The sequence below is a fragment of the Lemur catta genome, chromosome 1, assembly GCF_020740605.2.
Source record: "Lemur catta isolate mLemCat1 chromosome 1, mLemCat1.pri, whole genome shotgun sequence".
Lineage (NCBI taxonomy): Eukaryota > Metazoa > Chordata > Mammalia > Primates > Lemuridae > Lemur > Lemur catta.
Window position 1 is genome coordinate 121,272,797 of NC_059128.1, and position 22,309 is coordinate 121,295,105.

Consider the following 22,309-nt stretch of genomic DNA (forward strand, 5'->3'; position numbering starts at 1 on the left):
TCCCTCCCGCAGCCCTCGGTGGTGGAGGGGCGGTCGGGCAGGGCCCTGCTCACTCGCTGCTGCTCGTGGGGCGCTCGAGGACTGACGCCCCCGCAGCAGGGGGACCGTGTGTTTCTCAGCCGCTGCGAGGCGCCTCCCGTGCCGCCGCGCCGGGAGCGCAGGGGACGCGGGGGTCGCGGGTCCGGGGAGCCAGGGGGTGGGCAGGGGGCGCGCGGGCGGTGCCGAGGGGCGTGGTGTCAAGTGCGTGCTGGTCAGCGACGGCGCCGTGGGCAAGAGGGCTACCCCACCGAGGACGTCCCCACGGCCTTCGACAACTTCTCCGGTGAGCGGGGCTCGGGGCGCCAGGGGCAGGGGTGGGGGCACGTGGCTGCTGCCCGCAGAGGGCTCCTAAGGCCCAGCTCCAGCGCAGAGTGCAGGACGTTTTCTGGCCTCGGGGATGGCGCAGGCACGGAGCCACTGAAAGGGACCGCCGCAGAACGTAGTGACAGACGATCGGGAGTCAAGCAGGTGGAGTTCAGGCCGCCTGGTCGCTTGGCTGCATGGAGAAGTTTCACCAGGGCGACGTTGCTGGCGCCGCTGCCGACTTTCAATCGGAAGGCGAGGCGCAGGTGCTTTCATCTGTGGCCCTGAGTTGTGGGTCCCTCCCTTTCAGGCGGCTCAGCGCGCAGGGGGCGTCTCCACTTTAAAAAGCCGCAGAGACGCCCGGAAATACTTGCTTTAGTGAAACAGCCTGAGCGGCCCTGGTGAAGCCGCAGGTTTGGATGAAACCTGGAGAGTAAACAGCGTTTGTTTCTCTTCTGCGTCCCACGCCGGCCCTGTCCCCGCTCGCCCGCGCTGGCTCTGTCTCTGACTCTCGCTGTCTTCTCAGTGTCTCTATAAGCTGCTTAAAGCTCTCATGTGTGGGCTGCTATGTCATTTGGTTTGGTGGATACAAAGAGGAGTGCTTTATCTTGATTTTTCAGATCTTTTTGAAATTTAAGAAAAAGTAAAAATTCCCAGACGCTACTGTGAGGCATTTACTGTGTTGCTCCTTAAAAAAAAAAAAAAAAAAAAAATTGCTTCTCTGACCTTTCTTTCATCTCAAGGTACCCTAGATAAAAAGGTGCTATTCTAGTCTGTTCCCACCACAGGGTATTGTTTCTTTTCTTCCCCCGCCCCCAGCTGGCTAGTATAAACATTTATAAACAATTAGAGAGTTGTGTAGAAAGAGACAAAACTGAGTGCTTAGCTAAAACAGAAACTTCCATGACTCCGGGTGCTGCAGACCTCTCCCCCTCCCTGAGTACCCAAATCCTGGAGGAAGGTGGGCAAGTTTTCTTTTCCTTTTTTATTTTCTTTTGAAATCCTCTCTCTGAACTGACAGAGAGATAAGGAGTGCCCTCTCTGAGAACAGGACAGCTTGGGCAGCCTGTGTGTGCAAATGTTCTTAACCAAACTAGCATTTTGTGATAAACCCTGAAATCGGGGAACATTTCCCCAGGGAAGACAGAATTATCTGTGAGGTTTCCACTGATTTCAAACTGGAGGGTTGGTTCCCACCTATCTGCCCAGTGTTGTTTTTACATCCTTTGAAACAAGTGTGACACGAAAATAAATTTTGGGCACCATAGAATGGCTCAGGGACTTGCTGCCTCTTTGGTGGCAGAGGAGTGAATTGCCAGCCCTGGAAGATACGGATACAAAAATGCCTCCAAAGGGGCTTCCCTGTTTTAGGCAAGTCTTTAATTCATTAGAGGACTTAGAATGGGAGCTGAGGGGTTTGGAGTGAGAATCACAGGGCAAGCTGAAACTAGCAGTCTTCTGAAAGGTGTTAAAAGCCACCTCCTGATTGTCATTTGGGCCTTGTTTTTAAGCTGTGGTATCTGTGGATGGGTGGCCTTTGAGACTCCAGCTCTGTGACACCACAGGACAGGTCAGTATCATGTTACAGCTCAGTTCTGGGAAAGGAAACAGGATTTGTAGAGGTTCCCAAACAAGCTTTGAGAGTTTCCAAATGATTCCCGCAGTAACTGGGTCATTCTAAAGTGGCATGAAGTAGACCCACCCCTGCTGTTGGCCCCTGGGGCAGGGGAGGGCCAGTGAGGACACAGAGGAAGATAACTCCAAACTACTAAAACAGGGTTTGGCCCAGCTCTGTATGGCTAAGAAAGGGAGGAAACAGGGTCAGCAACAGCTCTTACCTTATAGAATTTTCTGATATTACTTTCTGGTTTTTATAAAAAGTTTCAATGATGCTTTGTAATCATTTCTCAAAGTAAGTTAGTGATGGCTTATAATTATGTTATTAAAAGTCAATGAGCCAGATATTTAAGAAATTTGCTGAAGAAAAAGATGGTGCTCATCTCCATAAGTGTTAAACCTTCCCTTCCCGAGCTGTGGGTGGGCTCACTAGGACCAGCCCCATCCCTTGCAGCGGAGGTACATTTGTCAGAGCAGTCCTAAGCTGCAGGAATGAATGAACTGGGCTTATTCTTTCCAGATCGTGAGCATTTACTCTTGGCTCACTGGCCGGCCAGGGCCTTGGAGGAAACAGCCAGGCAGTGATAAAGAGGGTACAAGTGTAGGAATCCCCCTTAGTGCTCCCCAGAAGAACTTGTCATCAACTAAACCCCCCTTGGTGGGTGCTTGGGTCACTGAAGTCATGCTGTGCCTTGTGAGCACCCAGGGAGCTTGAGTTTGCCAAAGCAACAGTTAATGGACTTGTTGTCTCTCCAGGACTTTCTGGAGCTCAGTAAAGTGCAGGGGGCACTTTGTAGGTAGGTGAAAGAGCCCACTTCACATTCTGAGGTGCCATCCCATCACCATCTGCATTTATGAAGTAGGCTTTCCAGTGTCCCCAGAGCCTCCTCTAAGCCAGAGCTTTCAAGTTGCTCACCTACTTTGGGACAGCAAATCCAGAGCTCAGGACAGATTTTATTTTTTTAAACCTCAAGGTGACACAAGACTGGGTAGCCTGGATCCCCAAGGAACACCAGTCTGGTGGAGGCCATGGCAGCGTGAATTGTAATAGCCCAGCCTGGGAGAATCTCAGCTTCCCCTTTACTGTGAGCAGAAAAAAACAAGAACTATTTGTTTTTCATTACCCATAGAAAATAAAAATCAAGACCCTGCCTGCATGGCCCAAACCTGTAATCCTGGCATTTTGGGAGCTCTAAGCCTGAGGATCCCTTGAAGCCAAGAGTTCAAGACCAGCCTGAGCAACTTAGTGAGACCCCTGCCACCTGCCACCCTCCTGCAACATCTTAACAAAATAAAAAAAAAATCAGCTGAGACTACATGGCACATGCCTGTAGTCTCAGCCACTCAGGAGGCTGAGATGGGAAGATTGCTTGAGCCCAGGAGTTTGAGATTCCAGTGAGTTAGAGGATGCCACTGCACTCCAGCCTGGGAGGCAGAGTGAGACCCTGTCTCTAAAAAAAACAAAATAGAAATCAAAGAACACAATGTCTTTTAGTACTTAATCTTTCTGAATGCCATGCTGGTGTTTATAATTCAAGTTTCATTGGTTTGTACAAAGTAGGGATGTTTTGGCTACCAGGACTCAGGTTTTCTGATTTTTGAAACGTAGGCAGAGGAGTATCTTAGTAAACGTAGGCGTCTGCACTGAAGTAAAAGCCCAAGGATGAGAAAAAAGACAGGAAAACATGTGAAGTCTAAAAGCAGGGTTACCAGGGACCCTTTCGGAGAGGAACAGCAGCTCCGTGTACCTCCCCGCCCATGCACACTGCTGCTTACACTGCGCTCCTGGTAGGTGCTGGCTCTCCATGCAGGATGCCTGAGCTGGGTTTTATGCCTGCTGCCCGGCACATAACAGGCCTTAATCTCATGGGTTTAAAAGTGGGCAAAGGACATGAACAGAAATTTTCAAAAGAAGACAGAAGTATGGCCAAAAAACGTATGAAAAAATGCTCAACATCTCTAATCATCAGGGAAATGCAAATCAAAACCACAATGAGATATCATTTATCTCCAGTGAGAATGGCCTTTATCAAAAAAGTCCCAAAACAACAAATGTTGGCGTGGATGCGGAGAAATAGGAACACTCATACACTGCTGGTGGGACTGCAAACCAGTGCAACCTCTGTGGAAAGCAATATGGACATACCTTAAACAGATACAAGTAGACCTACCATTTGATCCAGCAATCCCATTACTGGGCATCTACCCAAAAGAACAAAAGACATTCTATAAAAAAGACATCTGCACCTGAATGTTTATAGCAACACAATTCACAATTGCAAAGATGTGGAAACAGCCCAAGTGCCCACTGATACATGAATGGATTAATAAAATGTGGTATATGTATACCATGGAGTACTACTCAGCTATAAGAAACAATGGTAATACACCACCTCTTGTATTTTCCTGGGTAGAGTTGGAACCCATTCTACTAAGTGAAGTATCCCAAGAATGGAAAAATAAACACCACATGTACTCACCATCAAATTGGTTACACTGATCATCACCTAAGAGCACATCTAGGAATAACATCAATCGGTGTTGGGCAGATGTGGCGGGATGGGGGAGAGGATGGGTGTATACATATATAATGAGTGCAATGCACACCATCTAAGGGATGGACCCGCTTGAAGCTCTGATTTGGGGGAAAGAGGGGAAAGGGCAATATACGTAACCTAAACTTTTGTACCCCCATAATATGCTGAAATAAAAAAAAGAAAAAAAAGAATCAACAATGGGTGTTAAAACTAGTTGGTGAAAGTATAAAAAGAAGTAGGATATTTACATGGTTTAAAAACATCTTCCCCCAAAATACTTGTTAAATAAAAGGGGGGAAATATTTACCATGGAGAAGCCTAGCAGAGATCATCTTAACCAAGTGGTCCAAGGTATCATCACCGACATTAGGACAGACTGCTGTCAGGTGCCTCCTGATGCCAGGTGTTGAGGACACACTACCTCTGCTGTATTCCTGCCAAAAATATATAACCTAAACCTACTCAAGAAACACCAGACACATGCAAACTGAGAACATTCTGCAAAATAACTGACTTTCACTCTTCAAAAATGTTAAGGTTATGAAAGATAAAGACTGAAGAACTGCTCCAGGTTAAGGGGGCTCTGAAGACAGGACAACTGCAGGCAATGAGTTTTCCTGGATCAGATTCTGGGTGAGGAAATTTTTTTCTATTGCTACAAAAGACATTAGAAACTGAACTTGAATACAGTCTGTAAATTAGGCAATAGTATTATGTCAATATTAATTCCTGACTTTTATTGTATTGAGGTTATGGAAGAGTATGCCCTTGTTTTGGGGAAATACTACACACTGAAGTTATTTAGTGATAAAGGGGTAAAAGGGTAAATCATATTTTTAACTTGTTCTCAAATGTTTTAGGGGAAAAATATATAGAGAGAGTGAATGATAAAGTAAATATGGTAAAATGCTAACATTTGGAGGATGTGGGTAAAGGGTATACAAGAATTCTTGGTATTTTTTTGTAATTTTTATGCAAGTCTGAAATGATTCTAAAATAAAAAGGGTTTGCTTTTGTGCTTTAAAAAAATAAATACAGTGATTACATTATAAAATGATGAGGGCTACCATGGTACCAGGCAATAGAAGTTTTTCAGCTCCATTATAATATTATGGGATAACTGTCATATTGGCAGGCTCCATTGTTATGTGGAACAGTCATGTTCTCCATTGTTTGTGGAACATGACTGTGTACATATTGGTCTCTGCCTTCAGTCCCTGGCACAGAGCTAAAACCCTTCAAATTTCCTGAGAGATGCAGATGCCAGGAGGCGACTAGTCAGGCAACTCTTGGTGGGCCCATAGAAAGCCTCCAGATGGGGGCTGGTGACCAGGAAAACCAGCTAAGTGACAGAGGGTAGGAACTTTCAGCCCCACCCTGCAACCTCAGGGGAGGGGAGACAGGCTCAAGTTTGAGTTGATCATCAGTGGCCAATGATTTAATCAATGATACCTACTTAATGAAGCCTCCAAAAATCTCCCCTAAGGACTGGGTTCAGGGAGCTTCCAGATAGCTGGACACGAGGAGGTTTCCAGATGGTGGTGTGCCAAGAGAGGGTGGGGAAGCTCTGCATCCCTTCCCACATGTCTTTCCCTGTGCATCTCTTCCATCTGGTCATTCATCTGTAGCCTGCGTAATATCCTTTGTAATAAACTGGTGAATATAACTAAGTGATTCCCTGAGTTCTGTGAGTTGCTCTAGCAAATTAATGAAACCTAGTCTCAGGAACTCAGAATTAGAGCCAGTCAGAAACCATGTGCAAAACAAGTTGGGGCTGGAGAAGTGGGGGCCCTGGCATTTCCTCGGATATTCTTGGGAGGAAAGATGGCGGAGTGATGGTGACCTCCTGGATTTGTGCTGTTGGAGAGGAAGGCGTGGATCTCAGTCTGCCACAACGCTAGAGGATCACTCCCCCACAAGAACAGTGGTGTGAATACATGGAGAATTAGCGTAGGACACAGAGAGCAAGAAAAGACTGAGGTGAATGGGAAATGAGATCGTGAAAATCTGGAGAGTGCAGGACAGACAATAGAGAGGGGAGCGTGGGATGGCTGTACCCACCTCACCAGCAAGTGAGGTGGGTTCAGCACCACAGGAAAGCAGCTTGTTTCCACACTGACCTCCACACCCACTCAATTAGGGATCTTCCTGAAGCCGGTGCAGAATCACCGCCAGAGACGTGGGGCTCTGTGGAGACGAGACAATAGCAGGAGGCATTTTGGACCCTGGAGCTCTGTGGGTGGACTGCAACTGGCAGCAGAGGGTTTGTGCTGGCCTGCAGTGAAAGAGTCCTGGGGAACGCTGAACTGTCTCCTTTACGCGGGCAGCTGGGCTCCCTCAATCCCTGGCTCCTCCAGCCCTTGCTGGCCCCTGAACATTCACCCCTAGTGCCAGCAATCTGCGGACAGGCAGCCGCCATTGTCAGGGCCATAGATTAGCCTCTGCAGAGTGATTGGGAACCTGGGGGCTCCCTGGGCGGCTCCCTCCCCTAGTCTGTAAACCCCCACTAGGAGCTCCACCTTTGCGTGAACACTGAGTGCTTCCCCAGTTGCGAGGGAGTGGAGCCTGGACCTTGCAGACATTGGGGTGGGGCAGAACATCACCCCCGGGAGCTGCAGCAGCCAGGGCGCTGGGTGAATGAGGGCACCACCTCCTCCCCCTAGCCACTGTCTTTCACGCAGAGAGAGGCAGAAACCACCTTGGGAGAGGAAGAGGCAAGGAAAAAGTCACTTTCCATCTGCAATTAGAACAGCCCAGTGACGGGACTCTCAAACTGGTTTTGGGTCAAATTAATTCTCTGGGGCTGGACCCAACAGGAGCAGCCCCCCAGCTGAGGTAGCAAAATCGTGAACAACACGTGAAGGGCTCCCCCTAGTGAAAGAGGAGGCAGCTTACCTGGGCTGCTGCACAGCCCAAGATCAGCAAGCACGTCGTGCCTCTATCCAGACTAAAGCTGAAAGAAGCGACCTAGTGATTGATCCAGATGGGAAGGGCTCAGTGAAAGAGCTCAGGGAGTATAAAGAATCAAGCTGAAATCTTGGCCTCAAAGAGGATTACTAGTTCTCTACCAATTGACACAAACCAGATTCAAAATAGCAACATGTCACAGGAAGAATTTCAAACATGGATCATAAATAAGCTGAATATTATGAAAGAAAAGATGGATAACCAACACAAAGAAACCACAAAAAAGATCCAGGACTTGGAAGAAAAATTCACTAAAGAAATCGAAATATTGAAGAAAAATCAAACTGAACTCCTGGAAATGAAGAATTTATTCAGGGAGCTACAAAACACAGTGGAAAATCTCAAGAGCAGGGTAGATCAAACAGAAGAAAGAATCTCAGAAATCAAAAATAACACTTTCCAATTAAATAAGTCAGTCACAGAGATGGAGCAAAGAAATAAGAGAAAAGACCAGAGTCTACAAGAAATGTGGGATTATGTGAAGAAGCCTAACATGAGAGTTATCAGCATTCCTGAGGGTGAAGAAGACAATAAGCAAGGGTTGGATAAGCTATTTGAAGATATAATTGAGGAAAATTTCCCAAGCCTTGCCAAAACTCTAGATATACAGGTTCAAGAAGCTCAAAGAACCCCTGGGAGATTCATACCAAATAGGAAGACACCACGTCAGGCAGTTATCAGACTGACCAAAATATCCACTAAAGAGGCCCTTCTTTGAGCTGTAAGAATAAAGAAACAAGTAACATACAAAGGAAAATCCATCTGAATCACACCAGATTCCTCAACTGAAACCTTTCAAGTAAGAAGAGACTGGGGCCCCATTCTCACTCTTCTGAAACAGAATAATGCCCACCCTAGAATCTTATACACAGCTAAGCTCAGTTTTATATATGAAGGTGAAACTAAGACACTCTCAGATAAACAAAAACTCAGAGAATTCACCAAGACAAGACCAGCCCTCCAAGAAGTACTCAAAACAGAGTTACACACGGACCAGCAAAAGAAAGACCAACGAATATAAAACTACTCCAGAGAAGATAAAAAACCCAGTTATCACAATGGCTCAAGTGAGAAAACAGAACAATGAAATTCAACCCAACATGAGGAACAAAAACCAGTCTCACTTATCAATTCTCTCATTAAATGTGAATGGACTGAATTCCCCACTCAAGAGACATAGACTGGCCCAATGGTTAAAAAAATACAAGTCAAGTATCTGCTGTCTTCAGGAAACTCATCTAACCTGCAAGGATGCATTTAGCCTGCAAATAAAAGGGTGGAAATCGATATTTAAAGCTGATGGAAGCCAAAAGAAAGCTGGTGTGCCAGTTTTAATCTCCAATAACTTAGTTTTTAAATCAACAAAAATAATGAAATACAAAGATGGTTACTATATATTGGTAAAGGGTACAATTCAACAAGAAGACATAACTAGGGGAAGGGAAGATGGCAGAGTGGAGGTGACCTCCTGGATTCGTGCTCCCAGAGAGGAAGGCATGGATCTCGACCTGCCACAACGCTAGAGGATTGCTCTCCCGCAAGAAGAGTGGTGTGAACCCACGGAGAATCACCGTGGGACACAGAGAACAAGAAAAAAACAGAGGCGAGTGGGAAATCAGACCGAGATAATTTGGAGAGTGCAGGACGGAAAATAGACAGCAGAGTGCGTGACGGCTGTACGTGCCTCAACAACAAGTGAGGCGGGTTCAGCCCCACAGCAGAGCGGCTTGTTCTTCCCACTGACCTCCATACCCACTCAATCAGGGGACTGAATCACCGACTGAAGTCGGTGCAGAATCACCACGGGAGACGTGGAGCTCTGAGGACAGGTGACATAAGCGGGAAGGAGCTTAGACTCTGGGGGGTTTCCACGGCGAAGCAACACTTAAAGCAAAAGGTGCGGAACTGCGCTGAGGCAGGGGACCGTGATGGCAAAATTATAAAGCGTGTTTTTCTTTTTTTCTCTCTCTTTTTCTTCTTTGGCGCCCCCCCTGCCGGGAGCTACTGTGAGCCGTGGTGTTCACTGGGCCCCTGGCTCTGGCACCTGCCGAGCTCTGAACATTCTCCCCTAGCGCCGGTGATCGGTGGGCGTGCGGTCACCATCTTGGGACCCACAGCCTAGCTGCTGCAGAACCATAGGGGGTCGCGCGGGTCCCCGCGCAGCTCCCTTTTATAGTCCGTGAACCTACGCCAAGAGCGGTGGCTTTATATGAACTCTGTGGACAGGAGACATCAGCAGGAAAGAGCTTAGACTCTGGGAGATCCCCGCGGGGACACAGCAATTAAAGGGAAAAGGGGCAGAACTGCGTCGAGGCGAGGCACCATGATCGTGAAATTATAAAGCATGTTTTTTGTTTTTCTATTTTTCTTTCTTCTTTGGCGGCCACCCCCCCCACCCGGCCAGGGAGCTGCTGTGGGCTGTGGTGCTCCCTGGGCCCCCGCACTGGTGCCTGCTGAGCTCTGAACATTCTCCCCCAGCACCAGCGATCGGCGGGCATGTGGTCGCCATCTTGGGACCCACAGCCTAGCCACAGCGGAACCATAGGGGGCCACACGGGTCCCCGTGCAGCTCCCTTTTATAGTCCATGAATCCACCCCAAGAGCGGTGGCTTTATATGAACTCTGTGGACAGGAGACATCAGCGGGAAAGAGCTAAAACTCTTGGGGATCCCCCCAGGGATGCGGCGCTTAAAGGGAAAGGAGCGGAACTTTGCTAGGGCGAAAAGATGCGAAGGGTCACAAAATAAGAGATTTTTTTTTCTCTCTTTCTCTTTTTCTTTTTCTTTTTCTTTTTATTCGTATTGTTCTTTTTAAATATTATTATTTTTTTATTATTATCATTAGTTTTTTTTCCTTTCTCTTTTTCTTTTTTTATTCGTATTTTTTAAATTTTATTATTATTATTATTAGTTATTTTTTTCTTTTTCTTTCTTTTTCATATCTCCTCTTCGGTGGCCCTGTAGCCAGGGAGTTACTGTATACTCCTGAGCTCGCCAGGCCCCCAGCGCTGGTTCCTACCAGACCCTGAACATTCCCCCCCAAGGCCGGTGATCTGCGGATGGTCAGCCACCATTGTGGGGTCCAAGGCCTAGGTGCTGCAGAGCCATAGGGTGCCAGGTGGCTCCCCAGGGGGCTCCCTTCCCTGGTCTGTGGACCCTCTCCAGCTCCCCTGCCTGGGTATGAACACTGAGGGCTTCCCCAGATGCAAAAGTGTGGAGCCTGGAGCTTGGGGACATTGGAACAGGGTAGACCTTTGCCTATGGGAGCTGCAGCAGCTGGGGCACTGAGTGAGCAAGGGCACCGCCTCCTCCCCCTAGCCAGTGTCATTCCTGCAGAAAGAGACAGAAACCACCCATACAGAGGAAGAACCAAAAGACAGGGGAAAAAAAAACAAAACAGATATATATAGAGAGAGACACTTTCTCCTTGCAAATAGTGTGAATCCTGCCTGCTAACTGAAAGTCCACAACACAATGACTTAACTTGCCAAACCGGTCTTAGGTCAAGCCAATCCTCTGGGGGTGGACCCATCAGGAGCAGTCCCCCAACTGAGATAGAAAAAACTCTAAACAACACACAACAGTCTCCCCCTTTGGACAAAGGAAGCAACATACCTAGATTGTTTCACAGCCTAAGAACAGAGTACAAGGCGTGCTGTTAGCCAGACTGAAGCTGTGAGAAAAGATCTAATGATAGAACCAGATGGGAAGGGCTCAGCGGAAAAATATGGGGAGCACAAAAAAACAAACGGAAACCTCACCCCCAAAGAGAAATACCAGCTCTCCTCCAATTGGCACAAACCAGATTCAAAATACCAACATGTTACCAGAAGAATTTCAGTTATGGGTTATAAATCAGCTGAATAATATACAAGAAAAAATGGATAATCAACACAAATAAAACACAAAAAAAATCCAGGACTTGGAAGAAAAATTCACTAAGGAAATTGAAATATTGAAGAAAAACCAAACTGAACTCCTAGAAATGAAGAATTTATTCAAGGAGCTACAAATACAAAACACAGTGGAAAGTCTCAAGAGCACGGCAGATCAAACAGAAGAAAGAATCTCAGAGATTGAAGATAACTCTTTCCAATTAAATAAGTCAGTCACAGAGATAGAGCAAAGAAATAAGAAAAAAGATCAGAGTCTACAAGAAATGTGGGGTTATGTGAAGAAGCCTAACGTGAGAGTCATCAGCATCCATGAGGGTGAAGAAGATAATAAGCAAGGGCTGGGTAAACTATTTGAAGACATAATAGAGGAAAATTTCCCAGGCCTTGCCAAAACTCTAGATACACAGGTTCAAGAAGCTCAAAGAACCCCTGGTAGATTCATAGCAAATAGGAAAACACCACACCACGTAGTCATCAGACTGACCAAAATATCCACTAAAGAGACCCTTCTTTGAGCTGTAAGGATAAAGAAACAAGTAACATACAAAGGGAAGCCCATTAGAATTACGCCAGATTTCTCAACTGAAACTTTATAAGCAAGAAGAAGTTGGGGCCCCATTCTCACTCTTCTGAAACAGAATAATGCCCAGCCTAGAATCTTGTACCCAGCTAAACTAAGTTTTCTATATGAAGGAGAAATTAAGACATTCTCAGATAAACAAGGACTGAGGGAATTCACCAAGACAAGACCAGCCCTCCAAAAAGTACTCAAAAGAGAGTTATACAGGGATCAGCACAAGAAAGACCCACGAATTTAAAACCACCCAAGAGCTAAAGATCAAATTCCAGCCACCACAATGGTTCAAGAGAGAAAACATAGCAATGAAGTTCCGCCCAACAAGATGAACAGAAATCTGTCCCACTTATCAGTTCTCTCACTAAATGTCAATGGCCTGAATTCCCCACTCAAGAGACATAGACTGGGCCAATGGATAAAAAAACACAAACCAAGTATCTGCTGTCTTCAGGAAACTCACCTAATCTGCAAAGATGCATTTAGACTGAAAATAAAAGGATGGAAATCGATATTTCAAGCAAACGGTAGCCAGGAGAAAGCTGGTGTGGCAGTTTTAATTTCCAATAACTTAGTTTTTAAACCAACAGAAGTAATAAAAGACAAAGACGGTTACTACATACTGGAGAAAGGCACAATTCAACAAAAAGACATAACCATACTTAATATATATGCACCCAACTTAGGCGCACCCAGATTCACAAAGCAAACCCTACTTGATCTGAACCAAATGATAGACAACAATACTGTAATAACTGGAGACTTTAACACCCCACTGACAGCACAGGAAACACCCTCCAAACAGAAAATAAGCAAAGAAATAGTAGACTTAAATAGAATGCTAGAACAAATGGGCCTGACTGACATCTACAGGACATTCTACCCGAAATCCACTGAATATACATTCTTCTCATCAGGTCACGGGACAATGTCTAAGATTGACCATATCCTAGGTCGTAAAGCATGTCTTAAAAAATTAAAAAAAATAGAAATCATACCATGCATCTTCTCAGATCACAGTGGAATAAAAGTAATAATGAACCCTAACAGAAACTCTCATTCCTACTCAAAGTCATGGAAGCTAAACAACCTTCTCCTGAACAACTATTTTGTAAAGGAAGAAATCAAGTCAGAAATCAAAACATTCTTTGAATTAAATGACAAAAGAGACACAACTTATCAAAATCTATGGGACACAGCTAAAGCAGTCCTGAGAGGAAAGTTCATTTCCATAAATGCCTATTTCAAAAAGACAGAAAACTTACAAATAGATAACTTAATGAATAGACTCAAAGAGCTGGAGAAAGAAGAACAGACTGACCCCAAACCCAGCAGAAGGCGAGAAATTATTAAGATCAAATCAGAATTAAATGAGAAGGACAAAAAAATATCATAAGGGAAATTAATAAAACAAAAAGTTAGTTCTTTGAAAAGATAAACAAAGTAGACACACCATTGGCTAGACTAACCAAGAGCAGAAAAGAAAAATCTCTAATAAACTCCATCAGGAACATGAAAGGAGAAGTCACAACCGACGCCACGGGGATACACGATATCATCTATGAATTCTACAAAAATCTTTATGCACACACACTGGAAAATGTGGAGGAAATGGACAATTTCTTAGAAACACATAGCCTTCTCAAGCTCAATCAGAAAGATATAGAATTCCTGAATAGACCAATATCAAGAACTTAAATTGAAACAGCAATAAAAAAACCTTTCCAAAAAGAAAAGCCCTGGTCCAGATGGGTTCACACGCAAATTTTACCACACATACAAAGATGAACTGGTGCCCATCCTACATAAACTATTCTCCAGTATCGAGAAGGATGGAATTCTCCCCAACACATTTTACCAAGCCAATGTAACATTGATATCAAAACCAGGAAAGGACTCAACAACAACAACAAAAAAACTACAGACCAATTTCTCTCATAAACATAGATGCAAAAATTCTCAATAAAATCCTAGCATATCGTATCAAAGTGCTTATTAAAAAAATAATTCATCACGACCAAGTAGGCTTCATCCTAGAGATGCAGGGGTGTTTCAACATACGAAAATCTATAAATGTAATTCACCACATAAATAGAAGCAAAAATAAAAACCACATGATCCTCTCAATTGATGCAGAAAAAGCATTTGACAAAATTCAATACCCTTTTATGATAAGAACGCTTAACAAAATAGGCATAAACAGTAACTACCTAAAAATGATACAGGCCATATATGACAAACCCACAGACAACGTCATACTTAATGGGGATCAATTGAAAGCATTGCCACTCAGAACTGGAACCAGAGAAGTATGCCAATGTCCTCATTACTTTTCAACATAGTATTGGAAGTCCTTGTGAGAGCTATCAGGCAGGGGAGCGTAATCAAGGGTGTCGAAATAGGGACAGAAGAGATCAAACTCTCACTCTTGGCTGATGATGTGATGTTGTATCTGGAAAACACCAAGGACTCAACCAAGAGATTCCTGGAATTAATTAATGAATGCAGTAAAGTCTCAGGTTATAAAATCTATACAGAGAAATCAGAGGCATTTATATATGGCAATAACAATAGGAGAACCAACATAAAGACTCAATACCCTTCAAAATAGCAACAAAGAAAATAAAATATCTAGGACATATTAAACTATAGAGGTTAAGGACCTCTACAGAGAGAACTATGAAACACTAAGGAAGGAAATTGCAGAACATGTAAATAGGTGGAAAACCATGCCATACTCATGGATCGGAAGATGCAACATTGTTAATGTGTCTATACTGCCTGAAGTTATCTACAGATTCAATGCAATTCCTATTAAATTACCAACATCATTTTTCACAGATTTAGAAAAACTAATTATACACTTTGTATGGAATTAGAGAAGACCCCATATAGGAAAAGCAATCTTAAGCAATAAAAACAAAATGGGAGGTATTAATTTGCCAGACTTCAAACTATACTACAAGGCTGTGGTACTTAAAACTGCCTGGTATTGGCACAAGTGCAGGGACACAGACCAGTGGAGCAGAGCAGAAGATCCAAATATAAAACCATCCTCATATAGCCATCTAATCTTTGACAAAATAGACAAAAACATTCTCTTTGGACAAGAATCCCTATTCAGCAAATGGTGCTGGGAAAACAGGATAGCCACAGGTAGAAGACTGAAACAGTACCCACAGATTTCACCTCTCACAAAAATCAACTCACGGTGGATAAGAGGTTTAAACCTTAAATGGGAAAGAATTAGAATTCTAGAAGAAAATGTAGGAAAGAGTCTTGCACACATTGGTCTAGGCAAAGAATTTATGAAGAAAACCCCTAAGGCAATCACAGCAACAACAAAAATAAACGAATGGGACCGGATTATATTAAAAAGCTTCAGCACAGCCAAAGAAACATTCACGAAAATAAACAGACAGCCTACAGAATGGGAAAAAATTTTCACATACTACACATCAGATAAAGGTCTGATAACAAGAATCTATTTAGAACTCAGGAAAATCAGCAAGAAAAAATCAAACAACACTATCAAAACGTGGGCAAATGACAGGAATAGAAATTTTTCAAGAGAAGATATAAGAATGGCTAACAAACATATGAAAAAATGCTCAACATCCCTAATCATCAGGGAAATGCAAATCAAAACCACAATGAGATACCACTTAACTCCAGTGAGAATGGCCTTTATCAAAAAATCCCAAAACAACACATGCTGTCATGGATGCAGAGAGACAGGAACACTCATACACTGCTGGTGGGACTACAAACTAGTGCAACCCCTGTGGAAAGCATTATGGAGATACCTTAAACAGATTCAAGTAGACCTACCATTTGATCCAGGAATCCCATTATTGGGCATATACCCAGAAGAACAAAAGTCATTCTATAACAAAGACACCCTTACCCGAATGTTTATAGCAGCACAATTCACAATCGCAAAGATTTGGAAACAACCCAAGTGCCCATCAATCCATGCATGGATTAGTAAACTGTGGTATATGTATTCCACGGAGTATTACTCAGCTTTAAGAAAGAACGGTGACACGACATCTCTTTGGTTCTCCTGGAGAAACTTGGAATCCATTATATTAAGTGAAGTATCCAAAGAATGGAAGAAGAATCATCACATGTACTCACCAGATAATTGGTTTCCCTGATCATTCCTTAAATGCACATCGGGGAAGGATACCAATTGGATATCACACTGAGATGGGGGGTTGGGGGAGTGGACGGGTGTATGCCTACATGATGTGTGCATTGCACACCGTCTGGGGAATGGTCATGCTTGAAGGTGCTGACTCGGGGAGGTAGGGGTGGGGGGAGGGGATGGAGGTATGACTACATGGTGAGCGCCAGGCGCACTGTCTGGAGAATAGACACGCTTTAGGCTCTGACTCAGAGGGATAGGCGGGACACGGACAATGTATATAACCTGAGCTTTTGTAGTCCCATGAAGAGCTGAAAAAAACAAAAGAATAGGAGTGAAAGCAGAGCAGCAAGTGCTCTGAGGGTTCAACTACATCAACATTTAATTTTTCAGACATCTTTAATCATTTCAATGAAAAATAGCATAATTTGAGTGTAATTATAACCCTCCAAAACTCAATCTTCTGCTCTTTTTAAGCCTACATACAAATAAATTATCTTTACATTTGGAAAAAAAAAGAAGACATAACTATACTTAATATATAAGAATCCAACTTAGGTGCACCCAGATTCATAAAGCAAACCCTACTTGATCTGAATCAAATGATAGTTAACAACACTTTAATGGTCGGAGACTTTAACATGCCGCTGACAGTACAGGACAGATGCTCCAAACAAAAAATAAACAAAGAAATAATGCACTTAAATAGAATGCTAGAACAAATGGGCCTGACTGACATCTACAGGACATTCTACCCAAAATCCACTGCATATATTTCCTCTCATCAGCTCATGGGATATTCTCCAAGATTGACCATATCTTAGGACATAAAGCATGTCTTAAAAAATTAAAAAAAATAGAAACTATACCATGCATCTTCTAAGATCACAGCGGAATAAAAGTAATAATGAACCCTAACAGAAATTCTCATTCCTACTCAAAGTCATGGAAGCTAAACAACCTTCTCCTGAACGATTATTTTATAAATGAGGAAATCAAGATGGAAATCAAAAGATTCTTTGAATTAAACGACAAACGAGACACAACTTACCAAAATCTGCGGGACACAGCTAAAACAGTTTTGAGAAGAAAGTTGATTTCCATAAATGTCTATATCACAAAGAGAGAAAGCTTACAAATAGACAATCTAATGAATAGACTCAAAGAGCTGGAGAAGGAAGAACAGACCAAACCCAAATCCAGCAGAAGGAGAGAAATTATTAAGATCAAATCAGAACTAAATGAAAAAGACAACAAACAAACCATAAGGGAAATCAATAAAACAAAAAGTTGGTTCTTTGAAAAGATAAACAAAATAGACACAGCTCTGGCTAGACTAACCAAGAGCAGAAAAGAAAAATCTCTAATAAACTCCATCAGGAACATAAAGGAGAAATCACGACTGATGCCACAGAGATACACGCTATCATCTATGAATTCTACAAGAATCTTTACGTACATAAATTGGAAAATGTGGAGGAAATGGACAAATTTTTATAAACACACAGCCTTCGCAAGCTCAACTAGGAAGAAATAGAATTCCTGAATAGACCAATATCTAGATCTGAAATCAAAACAGCCATAAAAGACCTTCCCAAAGAGAAAAGCCCTGGACCAGATGGGTTCACACCTGAATTTTACCATACCTACAAAGAAGAACTGGTGCAAATCCTACATAAACTATTCTCCAGTATCAAAAAGGACAGAATTCTCCCCAACACATTTTACCAAGCCAACATAATTTTGATACCAAGACCAGGAAAGGACGCAACAAAAAAAGAAAACTACAGACCAATATCCCTTATGAATATAGATTCAAAAATTCTCAATAAAATCCTAGCAAATCGAATCCAAGTGCTTATTGAAAAATAATCCATCACGAACAAGTGGGCTTCATCCCAGAGATGCAGGGATGGTTTAACATACGCAAATCTATAAATGTAATTCACCACATAAATAGAAGCAAAAATAAAAATCATATGATCCTCTCAATAGATGCAGAAAAAGCATTTGACAAAATTCAACTCCCTTTTATGTTAAGAACACTTAACAAAATAGGCATAGACGGGGCCTATCTAAAAATGATACAAGCCATATGTGACAAACCCACAGCCAACATCATACTGAATGGGGAAAAACTGAAAGCATTCCCACTTCAAACTGGAACCAGACAAAGCTGCCCACTGTCCCCATTACTTCTCAACATAGTATTGGAAGTCTTTGTGAGAGCTATCAGGCAAGAGAGCAGATTCAAGGGAGTCCAGATAGAGAAAGAAGAGATCAAACTCTCACTCTTTGCTGATGATATGATGTTATATCTAGAAAACCCTAAGGGTTCAACCAAGAGACTCCCGGAATTGATCAATGAATTCAGTAAAGTCTCAGGATACAAAATCAATACACACAAATCAGAGGCATTCATATATGCCAATAACAGTCAAACGGACAATCATTAAAGACTCAATACCCCTCAAAATAGCTACAAAGAAAATAAAATACCTAGGAATATATTTAACTAAAGAGGTAAAGGACCTCTAAAGGGAGAACTACGAAACACTGAGGAAGGAAATCGCAGAACATGTAAATAGGTGGAAAACCATACCATGCTCATGGATCGGAAGAATCAACATTGTTAATGTGTCTATACTGCCTGAAGTTATCTACAGATTCAATGCAATCCCTATTAAATTACCAACATCATTTTTCACAGATATAGAAAAAATAATTTTACGCTTTGTATGGAACCAGAGAAGACCCCATTTAGCAAAAGCAATTTTAAGCAACAAAAACAAAATGGGAGGTATTAATTTGCCAGACTTCAAACTATACTACAAGGCTGTGATTATTAAAACTGCTGGGTATTGGCACAAGTGCAGGGACACAGACCAGTGGAACAGAACAGAAAATCCAAATATAAAACCATCCTCATATAGCCACCTAATCTTTGACAAAGCAGACAAAAACATACTCTGGGGACAAGAATCTTTATTCAATAAATGGTGCTGGGAAAATTGGATAGCCACATGTAGAAGACTGAAACAGGACCCACAGCTTTCACCTCTCACAAAAATCAAATCACGGTGGATAATAGACTTAAACCTTAGTTGTGAAACTATTAGAATTCTAGAAGAGAATGTAGAAAAGACTCTTACAGACATTGGCCTAGGCAAGAAATTTATGAAGAAGACCACTAAGGCAATCACAGCAACAACAAAAATAAATGAATGGGACCTGATTAAATTAAAAAGCTTGTGCACAGCCAAAGAAACAGTCATGAGAGTAAACAGACAACCTACAGAATGGGAAAAAATTTTCGCATACTACACATCAGATAAAGGTCTGATAACAAGAATCTATTTAGAACTCAGGAAAATCAGCAAGAAAAAATCAAACAACCCTATCAAAAAGTGGGCAAAGGACATAAATAGAAATTTTTTAAAAGAAGATATAAAAATGGCTAACAAACATATGAAAAAATGTTCAACATCTCTAATCATCAGGGAAATGCAAATCAAAACCAAAATGCGATATCACTTAACTCCAGTGAGAATGGCCTTTATCGAAAAGTCCCAAAAAGATACATGTTGGTGTGGATGTGGAGAGACAGGAACACTCATACACTGCTGGTGGGACTGTAATCTAGTGCAACCCCTATGGGAAAAAAAAAAGGAGATAACTTAAACAGATTCAAGTAGACCTACCATTCGATCCAGCAATCCCATTATTGGGCATATACCCAGAAGAACAAAAGTCATTCTGTGAAAAAGACACCTGCACCGGAATGTTTACAGCAGCACAATTCACAATTTCAAAGATGTGGAAACAACCCAAATGCCCATCAATTCATGAATGGATTAGCAAAATGTGGTATATCTATACCATGGGATATTACTCAGCTATATGAAGTAACGGTGATATGGCATCTCTTTGGTTCTCTTGGAGAGAGTTGGAACCCATTCTATTAAGTGAAGTATCCCAAGAATGGAAAATTAAGCACCACATGTACTCACCAACAAACTGGTTTCCCTGATCATCACCTAAGTGCACATTTGGGAATAACACCAATTGGGTATCGGACAGAGGTACGGGCTTGCGGGAAGGGATGGGTGTATATCTGCTTGATGAGTGCAATGCACAGTGTCTGGGGAATGGACACGCTTGAAGTTCTGAGTGGGGGATGGGGGAGGGGATGGGTGCATACCTACGTGATGAGTGTGATGAGCACTATGTAGGGAATGGACACAGTTGAAGCTCCTACTCAGGGGGATGGGGCGGCATGGGCAATACATATAACCTGAACTTTTGTACCCCCATAATGAGCTGAAATAAAAAAAAAAAGAAGTTGGAACTTGCGACTGGCATCAGAAATTGGGGAGGTCTTGTGCGACAGAGCCCTCAACCTGTGGGATCAGATGCTGTCTCCAGGTAGATAGTGCCAGAGTTGAATAGAATTAGAGGACACTCAGCTGGTGTCCACTTGAGAATCTGCAAAATTACTTGCTTCCTTAATGGGGAGAAATACCCACACATTGGTGACCAGAGGTCACAAAAGTATTCTCTGTTGTGAGAGGAGGATGGTAGGAGAAATTGAGATCGTTTTTCCCTTATCTCACAAGCACTGACAGGAATTTATCCTTCCATTAGAGCACAGCACGCTCTATCTATCCTCTATCTATTGCTATATTCAACCCAAGACTCACGCTAATTTTTGACATTTTTTTTCTCATTTCAAAACTGAGAAGATTCTCAAAAGAAAATGTCACTCCAGCAAAAAACTCTTAAAGCTTTCCAAAACAATTGCAATTCACCATGCACTTCCTACTTTTATCACCACTGCAGTGAATTAGTTGTGTGATTACGCATTTGACGTTCATAAAGGCTGGGATCAAGTCCGTCATTCATTCATTCAACAGTTGTCTACTAAGAGCCTACGTGTGCCAGACGCTGTTCCAATGTGGAGATGCAAGAATAAAGGAAACGAGGGATTCCACAGTGAACTGTCTCCATTGTTCCATGTCCCTGCACCTGGGAATTCCAGCACAGCAGCAGGCTCTCAGTGGATTTTCAAATAACAGATCAACACCCTTCCCGCCTGCTCTCTCCACCCAAAATCGTTCCTTAATGAGAGGTTTGGATCCTCACCCAGCCCTCCAGGACAAGCCCCCTTTCTTTAGCAAGTGCCCTCATGCTGCTGGCTCTGCACACAGCTCTGTGCAGGTGGCCTGAGGTCAGCACCATTCTGTCTGCCACTCTAAGCACAGCCCAAGGACAGTGACAGAAAAAGGAGACACGATCCATGTAGAAAGAAGGAGGAGGGCTGAGCAGGGAGGGCTGAGCCATTTTTCTTGGCCAGCCATGTAGCTGCCGGCCATGTCTTGGGCTCTGGCAGGAAGCCTGGCTGCCACCCTGACAACTGTTCTATGTTGTGTTACCCAGCAGGACTGTGACATATCAGTGGGGAGGGTGAGTTATCAACAAAGCTACTATCCGGAGTCCCACAGGCTCAGCCTAAGAGGCTGATGCCAGTATGTTTATTCACTCTGGAAAACAAAAGGCTATGGTCTCTGCTGGGTTCCTCTTCCCTGGTCCTGGGGCTCTGGGTCTGTCCTTTTAGAGAGGCAGTGGGAGGAACCTGAGCCTTAGTAAGGGAAAGATGTATGTCCCACTCTGGGAGCTGCCACTGTCTGAACAGACGTGGAATTGTGGGAGTCTCTCCAATTCTCCAAATCTTGGTTTTCTTATTTGGAAATGGGTACAATAATGTCTACCCCCAAGAAGTTGTTGAAAGGTTATTTGTACAGCATCTGGCACTTAATAAATGATGAGTGTTATTTCCCAAGCTTCCCAACTGTGATCCAACCCAATTTTATACTCATGATAACTGTACATCACAAACCACAACCTTAATTTTAATCTTGTCTCTGCCTTTATGTCATGTCATGGCTGAGGGAACAGAGGAACAACCCATTCCAGCCTCACGCCACCGCCCGCCATGCTCGCCTTCCTTGGGAGGAGGAGGGCGTGGCAAGCTGGTGTCGGTTCGCTCCACCGCACCCCGTGTCTGAGCACAGCCACTCCGTCTGTTACCTGGAGTTTCCAGCCTTCCTCACTGCCGGTGCCACTACCCACCCTTTCTGCTCCGACACTTTCCATGTTCCTCACTCTTCTCTAAAACTCATGAATTTCCTCTCCTGCCCTTAGAAATTTCTCTGACTCTTCTTGCGTAC

The 22,309-nt window shown here is 43.3% G+C and overlaps 1 long non-coding RNA gene across 2 annotated transcripts in view; it reads left to right on the forward strand.

Annotated features, from left to right (window-relative positions):
* The first annotated feature begins 266 nt into the window (after positions 1 to 266).
* The window catches only part of LOC123639841, a 64,814-nt gene continuing 42,771 nt past the window's right edge, over positions 267 to 22,309 (forward strand). For both annotated transcript variants that reach the window (XR_006735816.1, XR_006735817.1), the window contains exon 1: positions 267 to 322. This is a non-coding gene — a long non-coding RNA (uncharacterized LOC123639841). The remainder of the gene's footprint in view (positions 323 to 22,309) is intronic.